General features: G+C 39.2%; 1 protein-coding gene and 1 long non-coding RNA gene across 2 annotated transcripts in view; one reads left to right on the forward strand and one right to left on the reverse strand.

Moving 5' to 3' along the window:
- Positions 1–8,443, reverse strand: part of LCLAT1 (lysocardiolipin acyltransferase 1) — a 98,495-nt gene extending 90,052 nt beyond the window's left edge. The window contains exons 1-2 of the mRNA XM_083831250.1: positions 8,411–8,443; positions 8,188–8,293 (exon numbers count right to left, since the gene is read on the reverse strand). The gene's annotated coding sequence lies outside the window, so the exon portion shown is untranslated. The remainder of the gene's footprint in view (positions 1–8,187; positions 8,294–8,410) is intronic.
- Positions 8,202–10,831, forward strand: LOC310897543. The gene is made up of 2 exons (XR_014582376.1): positions 8,202–8,313; positions 10,259–10,831. It is a non-coding gene; the product is annotated as an uncharacterized lncRNA (long non-coding RNA).
- The last annotated feature ends 9 nt before the right edge of the window (positions 10,832–10,840 follow it).

A 10,840-nucleotide genomic window follows, 5' to 3' on the forward strand; every position in this document is an offset into this window, starting at 1 on the left:
CCAAATCTTCAGAGTGGCATTTAGCTAAGGACACTTTCAGCTAATCATCAATCCTTTATTCAGTTCAGTATACATCAAATGTGCAACTAGTAAAATGGGTTCTACAGACCATATTCCTTAGATCCGTAAGGCATTCCTAATATACAATCCATCCTAAACAGTAATTTTCTTAAGGGAAAAAAAGCTAGTATGTTAATGGAATTGCGGACGGTCAATTTGTATGTGGAGATGTGGGTGACATGAATAAGACATATTCAATATATCATTTGTACCTATGTTTTTGTTGATACTGTAATGCAGACTAATGTGAAGAGAATTTTGGGGAACAACTGCTTACCTCTCATAGAAATCATGCAACTTGAGAAATGTAATTTTAGTATATTCAAGGGACAAAAGAAAGCTTTTTGATATTCATGAATTTCCAGAAAATAATTATAATTAAAAGGTAGGACATCCTAAGCAGAGGAAGACGTACCATTCCCACACGCAATGTTTATACTTTTCTAAAATCAAAATTCAATATTTAAGTAAGTCACATAACTATAATGTTTAAGCATCTCCTTCAAATTCTGTACATAAATAAAAGCAGAGATGTAACAGGAATAACTTTCTGCATTTACTACCTTTGAAAGGGTAAATCTGTTATCAACAGATTAATGGAAAAAAGAACAAAGCTTTTGGTTTAATTACCACTTATGTTTCAAAACAGTACAGTAAGTCTGTGTATTCACCGTAGTGAATATCCAGCAGACTATACTGGATTAAAGAGTAAAACTTATCATAATAGTGTTTCACATGCCTGATTCGGGTTACTTTTTTTTTTTTAAATGTACATTTCACTATTTCCCTCTAGAGAAGCAAAATAATACCTCCTAGTGACATTAATTGCTCATAAAAGAAAAAGGCTTTAAATAAAAACCTTAATATGATAACCCTAAAATATAACCTATTTCCTTTTTGATATAAATTCTGTCCACCAAGAAAAAAAAAATCAATGAAAGCTAGCTTTCAAAATCTGAAGATAAAACATATTGACTCCAAGCCCCCCCCTTTTTTTAAAAAAAAAAATCCAACTCATCACATTTTAGTTATTATTTTTCTTATTTATTCTAAATTAGGGAATAATTTAGCTAAGTGAACTTCCTTTCAAAAAAAATAATTTTGTGGCTTTTCGTAATGGCTGAGTTTAGAACAGGCATATATGGAATTTCCCTAACCCTATTCCAGAGCAAAAATAGTTAAAAGTGTTTTAATTAATCCACTTTTCATTGACAAATAGTTCCTTTACAATGTTTTTAATATAATTCAACATTGGCTGCATCTTTCTTGACAGCTGGTATTTCCTTAACAGAAAATGTCACAAACGGCTTAAGTATAACATTCTTTCTAAAATTCATTTCCTTTCTGTGTAAGAAGTTAATACAGCGGGGGGAAAAAAAGCAGGAATGTTTCATGCCATGTGGGATATAACAGTTTTAGAGTTTTGCTTTAAATCAGCCCAGTAACGTTTTTGTAGAAGTATTATTAATGTTGCTTTACCTCTACATTTGGAAAAAGGAAAAATGCTTGCCCACAACTTTGCTTTTCTCCAGACTGCATTCCAACATGAACTTCACTTTTATGTTCTAGGTCTTCAAAACATGCCTGGTGGAAATCTGAGAGCTCTCAGTGAAGTTCAACTTAGAGGAGAGATAATAAGAATAAAACAATCACCTAGTTAAGAAACAAGAGGCTGATAGTTCTGTATCAAATATTTTCCTAATCAGAAAAAGAAGTGCTTTATAATTTCACTCTAAACACTAAAACCACTCAAGACGTTATTAGCAGCAAGGCACACCACAACCTTTCTCAAGAGAAGGACAGACACTACGATCTGACAAAAGGAGATGCAACTCCTGTGGTTAAGCCACTCCTCTGCGGTAACTCCAGATCCCAACTTCTTAAGAGCTGGGAGACTTGCAACAGTTGCATGCGGAAGAACTATGTTCCCACCTGCAAAAATCCCTGGAAATGATATCTTTACAGACTATTGAGGGCAAAGGCAGTTAGTTTAAAGCCTGTACCAACACCCCTTAAAGGCTGTAAACGCTTAACTAAACGACTGGAGAGCTACAGCAGTAACAACAGTCTTCAAGTGATGAAGAAATACCTGCTGATAATGTCTTTCCTATCATGCTATGAAAGATTCATTAGAATACTACTGTGAGAGAACAGACCATTTTAAGTGCTGCTGAAAACTTTCATTATAAAGTATTCTGCAGCTTATGCAACTTGATGTACAATGACATTTTGCAACTATTTCCCATTTTGGGTATCTCCTAGCAGTATACATTATCGTCTCTTAATGCTGTACATAGAAAATACCTTGCACTGAAATCCAAAGCTGCCAGAAACTTCCCCTAGATTTTAAGGTTTGATTATTTTAAATTTATCAATAATTGACATGTTTCTAAACTTCAGCAAAAGCCTGTCCTAAATATGCCCTCTTCAGCTAGTTCTGTATTTCAAGTCACAGCGAGAGAAGACGACCACAGGAAATGTAATCTTTCTTTCTAACAGACCAACTCATTTTAGCATTCTTCTCACAAAGATGATGCCTTTTGTTCTGAAAGCAGCATTAATTCTGCATGCCTTAGTGCTCATAACAAAGCTATGGACAAGACCTGCAATGCCAGTTTGCTTAACAGACTTTTACGAATGCCTTACACAAAGCTAACACAAGAAAAAGAAAAAACACAAATTACCACTTCTATTTAACACTGTGTATGTGTGAAAAGGACAAGGATCTGAAGATATCTGAAGCCACAGGCAACAAGTATATAATTCAGTACACAACTGAATAATTTGAAGCTTTCATAAAAAAAAGTACTTGCTAAAGCCACTTCAGGGGCATAATGTTGTTGCACAAGGGCAATGGTCTGCAAAGCTGCAAAGGCAAAGAAAGAAGGCAGACCCTAAGAAAACCATACTAACATGTAACTGACACAATGAAAACTTATGAAGTCCTCTAAACATCTCATAAAGTTCTCTCATTAATTCAAAATAACTGCTATTAGCATATTTTCAAACATACACAGCACTCTTGTGCAGTAAAGTATCACATTATATTGTTCTTCAGTAGATTAGCCTACTGCAACTATTTTAAAGAAAACAATTTTACCTATTTTTCCTTTAGACAAAAGATACGAATTTGTGTTATCAACAATAATTTTAGTAATATCCCTGTCGTGAGCATTCAAGTCACATTTGACTCTGTAAACATTTAACTTCCACACAAATACATGTATTTATGTATCAAACTTTGTCTTGATTTTACAGAACAGTCACCTCCTAAGGTCCCTCAATCACCTACAAGACACACAAAAATACAGCTGTTTAACCTTTGACATTTTTGCAGGCATTTGTCACTTAAGAATTATTAAGGTGGCAGATGATAAAGTTCTTTCAAGGTCAAAATCTAAGTGAGATGTTATTTAAAGCATTGTCTTAATTGGGACATTTTTATTGCTTACTGGAGCCAATACTGTTCAACTTCTAACGTTATATCCGACAGAAAGAGGTGCAAAATCCATTGATTCTCAACATTTAAGAAACAGACCAAGACTCTTCCTTCAGAGCAAGACTGAGATGCAGTAAGTACAATGCCTACCTTTAGTACTATATAAGCAGAAAAACTTTTCAGTGAAGAAAGTTTATACACAAATGATTACTTTAAGTAAAATTTGGAAATTGCAACCTCAGGGATACAGCCACTTATGATAAAAAGAAGCATCCATTTTGTAATGAACAGTAGACCAATGCAAGCACTGGAAATAGTGGTAACTGTCAAAGTTTTATTTAGAACTTGGTATTCAAGTGAGAAAATTTAAACCTGATGTTCCTAATAAAAGAACACACTTCTCTGAGCAACGGCATAATTTTGAGAGACACTGTTACTTTCAATGGTTAGAAATAGATGAGTCTGCAAAACATTTCCTGTAAATCAGACTGACACACAAATATTTTTCTAAGGAAACTACAGTGCAAAACCTATCCATCTCCTGGAGACAGCACAAAAAGCAGCAAGACTGATCCTCTTTTTGAAACAGTCTATCCCAAACTACAGAAAGATCAAACATACCCAGAACATTACATTCCATCTTCCCAGACAGTCTGCAATTATTTAAGAGAGATTAAACCATATCAAACACCCCCTATCCACACGTGAAACGCACATCGGTTCCCAGAACATTGTTTCCACTATCTGTCAATGAATAAGCAGTTTACTGTAAATATACCATTTTTACTTGTTGTAAGGACAAATCTATTGACCTTGGAAAGAGACCCTGAAAGGAATACCCCTAAAACTGTTTTCTATTTAACGGAAATTGCTAGTCAAATTGACAGATTTACTGGTCTTGTCACACTGAAGAGGGAAGACCAGAAGAAAGGTACTGTCTATAAAGGACACTAATAGGAAATTATTCACCAGTCTTACCAGACTCTGCACAATCACTCGATAACCTTGGCATCAACGTGTTACCTTACACTTCCTGAAATTTTGCACTCAAGGGAAAAAGGCTTTCCACTAGCACAGAATTTAAAGAATGGCTTAATCCCGGTACAGATCCAATAGGTAAATTTTTCTTCTATTTGTTTTGCTCTTTGAGAAATCTTACGTTGGTTTCCCTGGCTTTGTTAAAGAACCTTGTGATGACTTCCCCTAGAGCACACGGCCCCAAACTCTGGCTGGTATACTACCTAAAAAAATTATGTGGCAGAGCTAGGAACAAGTTCCAAGTTCTGACTATAGATGGCATGCAGAAAGCCAGTTTTCAGTCTGGCTCACTTTGAAAAGTTACTTTTCATAGATCTGCACGTGCTCATTACTATCTCCTGGTTTAACAGGAGAGTTAAAAGTTATTTTCTTACTAACGAGCACAAAACACACACCTGCTCTTCACTGAGCTGAATGCTCGAGAAATTTTCAACTATACAATATGAATTCTGGGTAACAGTCCTGGTTATGAGAAAAATCATTTAGTGAAATTTACAACTTCAGCTTACTAACAGAAAGCAGTACTCACACCCTGCCGAAGGAGGTACAAGACGACCAATGAAAACTTCAGTAATCTCCAAAACAATGCTTGCACAGAAGTCTGGAAGAACAGCATTTTACTTTGTTCTGATGTAACCTGGCTTCTTGCTGAGCAGAATTTACAGTTTCTTTCTGAACAGCTACCTTTCAAATTTCAGAAGCACCGCATGAAGTGGTATGTATTACAAAAAGACTAGTATCAAGACTATTTGAGGCAATCTATAAATTTTTGACAGAAATAAGTTGTAAAAACACTTCAAAAGCATTAATCAGCTTGAAAACATTTATTTTTTGCATACATTTTTCTCAATAAGTTAAATCACATTAGGAGAACATCTTTTAAAACATGGCTCAAGCTAATTTTAAGCATGGTTGGAAAAATTTGGCCTACACTGATTAAAATCTGTACTTAAAGGAAAGGAAAATTTAACCACAGAAAATATGCTTAGTTTAGAAAAACAAGCATATCACTGCCAAAGTGCTGTCCTAAGTTTAGACTGCTGCCTAACGTTATAATTAGGAGGAACTAAAATGAATTTCTAAATGTTTCAAGATGAAACAACCATTGGGTAATTTGCAAGATATATGATTATCTTCTGAATTCAAACACAGTGCTAATACTCGATCTGAACAAATGCAGACTGTTGCTTGTGCGGAGATTGGGGAAATCAATGTTAAAATCCATAGTAACGCTAGGTAAGAGTAAACGCAATGCAACCTAAGAACAAAATTACCAAGTGATGTGGAATTAATTACTCAGACATAACGAATGTTATTTGAGGAAGAAAACAGTTTAGAATCTACCGTTTACCACTTCTGTCTCTCCAAGAGCTGACTAAACTGAAAAAAAAAGGCTTCTCAGTGCTTTTACCACTGTTAAAACCGCTTTAGTGGCCATATTAAGTGGTTCACGCAAGTTCTCACATGCAGGACAGTAATATTTTCACCTTCAAACACCAGAGAAGGTCTTCCTAATGGACTTGAAAGGTCACAAGGCACATTTTCTTTAACTTCCCAATTAACATTGTATCTGGGATGAATCATTATCATACCAAACAAGCAAAAAGTAAGAGAAAAAAATACCACACAATAACCCCAGGTCTGCATGTTCATTCCATGTACGACCACAATAAAATCCAGTTACCATGAACAGTTGGCTAAATCTTCGCCTGAGCCAACTAACAAGGTTTCATGAAATCAAACTCGATTCCTATTTTAAAATTGTGATGATGTGGGCTTGTCAGAACCAGCACTACCTGTTATTGTTTCTCTTCAGCTCAGCAAGAGAAATTATGTGCTTGGTTTTACTTCTTGTTTCGTTTCTTGTACCTTGATACCCACAAGGACATAAATGGCAGGCTTATACCAAAGGATGATCAAAAAACTTGCAAGTCACGGAAGTTTTAGTATTACAGAGAAAGTCTTGGAAAAGACTGTTTCAAAGCAGCAAGATGAAAAAACAGTTTTGTTTCAGGGAATCCCCAGAAAAGAATAAGCCCATTGTCAGATTAAACGCAAATTCATTTTCTCAGACTTATGAAAGGACAGTGTATTAACCAAGTCGAGCAATTATTTTTGTATTGACCAGTAAAGCCTCCCTCCATAAGCAAACATATGAGAAAAAGCCCTAAAAAAAAAAAAGAAGAAATATTTTGTCTAGGTTTAAAGAAGTCTGCTAACATTGTTCTCTACCATCTCATCCTATCCTGCAATAGCAACAAGGGCCTTTATAAAGCACAGCTGTCTTTCAGGAGTCATCAACTTTTTGTCCAAGTCAACAAAAAGTTACATAAACCAAAGTGCAAGCCTTTCCACACACTCAGAAAGGATCTGTTTCAAAAAGTCAACTCTCTAAAGGTTCCATTTTCCACTCTCCTAGCTCTAAGAGCTGACCAAACACCGCACAATGCAAACAAGCCAGCTAGTTCCCAGTCCGTAGCTAATAAAACATTAAACCAGATTATGTAACTCAATATCGGACACAGAAATCTTGTCTGCCTTTTCTCAGCACCACGACCTGAAGAAACAAGTGAACAAGGGACAACCTTGAAAAAGACCGTCAATGGAGAACAGGAGTAAGAAATATGGCAAGAAGAAACGGACAGGCATCATTAGAAGTACCTGCTGGAGAAGCAGAGACTCTGCAGGAACAGATGAAACACATGACAGCCCGTCACTTGAGCAAACAGAGAACGGATTTGTTGAATCAAGTAACCTTAACAGTGCTAAAATCCCCACTGAAGCTCTCTATTCTGAGTGTTAAAAAATACTACAAAATCTGATGAGCCAACCAACGTTTCAGCGGTGTTCATTTTAAGACATACTTTGACTTTTCTACTTTTTAATCCTAGTTTCCCCATTTTGTAACAAAGAAAAACAAATAGATTCTTTTTTTTTTTCCATGTTACTGCAAAATAAGCTTGTACTTGATAAAGACTAAAACATTGCCAGAGTAAATATTACTGAAAAGTCTAAGTGTCCAAAAGCAGAGATTAGGCGGTGCCTTTAAAAGAAGAAACGTCTCCTATGGAGATGCTTAGCAATCAATAAGCAAAATACGCAACCCATTATGTAAGCACACCCCACTTAATAAACTAGGTTAAGTACGGCTTAAAAATAATTACAACCAAGAATGGTATCACAATGAATACGCATAAGAACCAAAGCAAGGCTGCACACGTAGTTTAACTCTAGCGTTTATTTCTGGTACCCAGCTTTCTGCAGCCAGTTAAGTTCTCAGCAGTTTGGCTGTCACAAGTTACAGACCTTGTTCTGATCCCCATCCCGCACTTCTGGCACATGGGACATTTGGGTCAAAGTTTAGTTTTGCTACAGAGCAAATCTAGCCGAGATAGCAGCACGCACGGCGTCACCAATGGGAGAAGTGACAAGAGGCACGGCGACTAGGGAAAACCACAGGAGTATGGTTGGAAAAAAAAAATGAAACAAATCTACACAGAACTTTACTGTAATCTTCTACAGAAGTCTACACTGACTCTGCTTTCTTAAGAAGGACAGATGCTAAGGATGAGAGTATAACAACAATCATGCGACTGTCCCTTTAGATATAACAGAATTAAAGGTACTGAAGCCAAGGTTTCGTGACGTACACTTTTCACACAACGTGTTCCCAGACGATCTCAGGCACTCCCCTGCGGCGTGTCCCCGCCCGGCATCTCCGCGGCTCGCAGCCCTCCTACAACGCTCCGGCCATGCCTGGGGAGGAAGGGCAGCAGGTAAGGCCGGGCCCCACCGAACGAGCCCCGTGGCTGCAGCCCCGCCGCCCTCGGCCACCGCAACCCACCCGAAAGAGCCCCCGGGGCCCGGCCTCACCTGAGGGGAGGCGGCGCCGCGCCGGGAGCAGCCCCCGCCCGCTCACAGGGCCGCCGGTGCGCGGACCGCGGCCGCACCAGCGCCCAGCGCCGCCATGGCCGCCGCCATCTTGGCGCTGCCAGCAGCGACCTCCGACCCCCCCCCGATCTCTTCCGGTCGCGGCTGTCAAGGCGTTGCCATGGCGGCGCTCCCGCGCCCGGCCTCCCTTAAAGGGGCTGCGGGCGGTGTCCCGCAGGCCCCAAAGCTTCTCTGCCTGCCAGCGTATAGCGAAGCATATGCAGTTTTCAGCCACATTTTGCAACAGTTTGATCAAAATGACAGGAATTCGCATTGCACAACCTCTCCTCTGCCCTCCTTCCTACCCCTGCCAGGCCTTTCCTCCCCAAAACAGGGCTGCCAACGGCCGTTGGGTGACAGGGCCTTCTGGTGCAGGGCTGTGAGGAACTCGATAATAACAATAATAACAATAATAACAATACAATCATCTTCATTCCGTTATTAGCTATAAAGTGCGACAGCTAGTCAGCCCAAGAGTGCTGTGTTGTGGGCAAAGTACCCTATTGCTGCTAGCAACGGGTTTTCTCGTAAAATTGTCAGGCAGGCAGGAAAGAAAGCAGCAGCAAACAGCCGTGGAATGATTTCCAGTGCTGTTAGGGCAGGCCTGGGGGTGGTTAGTCCGAATTCTCTCTGAAACTGGCAATATTTTCAGCTTTATTGCACTGAACTTTACAGCTGCGCGTTGTTGACTCAGTTAACCCTTTTATACTCTTTCCACGTACATGTTTTTACAAGGTGAACGCATCTGGTGAAACCCTCAACCCAAGAAAGAAAACTCCAGGAGGTTTAAAGTGAAGTTTTATGCTTTTTTAAAACCAAGCCAAGCCCGTGTCCTGCTCAATGGAGCTGCTGGATTAGGGCCAAAGTGATCTGGGTTCTCTTTCTGACCCCTTAACCATTTCCTATGCATGGCAAACACATCCCTTGGCAAACCTGTAAAGTTCAAGTACCACAGAAAAACCTGACCCCATAACCATTTTGAGATATATTGCCCCATAGCCACTCCACTGGTGGGATCCCTGTTTTCTGCTGTAGGTAATATTGAGGCCTACATCAGCTCTTTGGAAGCATCTATCATCATCATTCATTGAGAGTGCATTGCCTTAATAAGTACCCTTGTGGAGCTGAAAATCATTCATCAATTTGGTCAATATTGGAAATAAAAAATTAGTGAATGAATGTTCCAGGAATCTCATCCTAAAAATGTTGGAAATTCCATTGTCATACCTTTTTTTGTAAAGCTAAAGATTTAAATTGATACAATACTCAACTGAATTCTCAGAGTACTTTAAATCCATATCCAAAAGCCTCTCCTTCAAACCACCTACAGTTTCAAAAGATTCCTCAACCCTTCATCTTCTTACTATTGCGTTGGGCCAGGGCTTCTCCTCACTGCTAGAGACTTTCATTAACCAGTTTTTCAGCCTCTCAGATGAATAGGATGGTCTTTCTGCTGGTTATCACCATATCGTCCCTCCAGAAAGGTTCTGTCAAAAAGGTCAGACAGTCAAAAGACCAAATGAAGTACCTCTATACCAATGCACACAGCACGAATACCAAACAGGAGGAGCTGGTAGCCACTGCCCAGCTAGAAAACTATGACATGATTGCTGTCACAGAAACGTAGTGGGATGAAAAACAAACAAACAAACAAAACTGGGGGGGGGGGGGGTGGGGATTGACTGAATGGAGCTGTCTTTGAAGAACAGCAATGCATAGGTTGAGAGTTTACATGTAAAAATTAAGAGACCAAACCAACACAGGAAACTTAATGGTTGGTGTCTTCTACAGGCCACCCGATCAAGGAGGGGATATTGAGGAAGAGCTATTTTTTCAGCTACAGGAAGCATCATGCTTGAAGGCCCTGATCTTACTAGGTGGCTTCAACCACCCTGACACCTACTGGAAAAGCAACACAGCAAACTGCAAGCAATCCAGGAGACTACTAGAATGCATTGAGGACAGCTTCCTAGCAGAGGTGATAGAAAGAGCAACCAGAGGAGATACGCTGCTGGACCTGTTGCTCACCAATGCTGAAAAACTTATCAGAGGGATCAAGACTGGAGATACCCTGGGCTTTGGTGAACATGCTCTGGTAGAATTCTCAGTCGTGATGGATTCGGGATGGGCAGAATATAAAGGCAAGACACTAAATCTCAGAAAGGCAAACTTTTGGCTGTTTAGGGTACTAGTGCGAGGGATCCCTTGGGAAACTACCCTCAGAGATAAAGGAGTGAATGAGAGATGAGAGATATGTAAAGACATTTTCTTAGGACACAATAGCTCGTGGTAACGACACTTTGTTTTTGCTGGGAATGCTGTCAGGAGATACTAATTAAAGTTTGATAAGAAAATGTGAAATGGTATATGGCT

The sequence above is a fragment of the Anser anser genome, assembly GCF_964211835.1.
Source record: "Anser anser genome assembly, chromosome: 3".
Lineage (NCBI taxonomy): Eukaryota > Metazoa > Chordata > Aves > Anseriformes > Anatidae > Anser > Anser anser.